Source organism: Lycium ferocissimum, chromosome 11 (genome assembly GCF_029784015.1).
Source record: "Lycium ferocissimum isolate CSIRO_LF1 chromosome 11, AGI_CSIRO_Lferr_CH_V1, whole genome shotgun sequence".
Classification (NCBI taxonomy): Eukaryota; Viridiplantae; Streptophyta; class Magnoliopsida; order Solanales; family Solanaceae; genus Lycium; species Lycium ferocissimum.
Window position 1 is genome coordinate 43,222,355 of NC_081352.1, and position 1,354 is coordinate 43,223,708.

Sequence of the window (1,354 nt, forward strand, 5' to 3'; positions counted from 1 at the left end):
CCCATGTATTTGATAACATAACTAATGTATTTGAAGTTTTCAATCAAACTCCATGTATTTTATATTAAATATCATGTATTTGTGTGAGTAACAATTTGCATCACCCATGCATTTAGTGGTAATGTATTTGAAGTTTTCATATTGATTTCGTTTTTATTTACCCATGTATTTGATAGCATAACTAATGTATTTGAAGTTTCCAATCAAACCCCATGTATTTTATATTAAATCTCATGTATTTGCGTGAGTAACAATTTGCATATATGTATTTGATGGATTAATTTGAACAAAATACATAAATATATAGAAAACTTACCATGTATTTGTGTCACCCGTGTATTTGAAACTAGATGAACTGATGGAATTAATTTGAACAAAATACACAAATCTATAGAAAAACTTACAAAAATACACCACCAACCACAACAATTAGTAGTTATATCATAGAACATATACAAATACATTTATTTTTCATCTTCTCAAAACCCTAAAAAACTTTCTCTCTCCCCTTCTCTCGTGTGCGCCACCATAACCACCACCACGGCCTGGAGCAAAAACAATCATTTTCACCAAGTTGATTTTGTGGAAGAATAATAACACAAATAGCGAAAATTTCATGAAACAAACGAGATGGGATAGAACGTGAAAGAGGCCAACTTTGACCACATATGCCTTGAATCGAAATAACCGTACTGAAAATACCGTTTCGGATTGCAATACCCCAAAATAGAAAATCGAATTACTGTGATTTTTAATAATTCAAAAGGCAATAGAATCTGAGGTGACGATTGATATACTGGAACTTTAAAAGAAGAAAGAAGAGTACTTTAAGGTTTTTTTTTTTTTTTTTTTTTTTTTTTTTTGAAAAAGAAGAAGAAAGAATACGACGAATCTTCTTGATTGGTGAGAATGGAAGTGAAATTTTTGCAGAAGGGTGAAGAGAAGAAGAAGACGACTATTTCACTAGGCATTCACAAATTTTTTCTTTTTTTAAAAAGGTAAGAATTTATGAAAAAGGAGAGAGAATGGTAATGTATATTAAGTGATTAATATTGTTATCATTAAAAGGGGATATGAGATTGGGGGTACTAATTTTTAGGTGTATTTGTGAAATGGTAATTGAAAGTTACTGTGTAGCTATAACAGTTAAATTAGAAAAGTATTTAGTTATTATTAGTAATTAAAATAAAAGTTAGTTATTATCACTAATTATGTATTAGAAGTAGTTATAACGCGTAAAAATTCCTTTCATGAAACTAGCTTAATGACAAATACGTCCAAACAACTCCAAGATTAAAAATTAATTCATCAATAAAATATATGATCAAGATGAGAGTTATCAAATTATATAAAT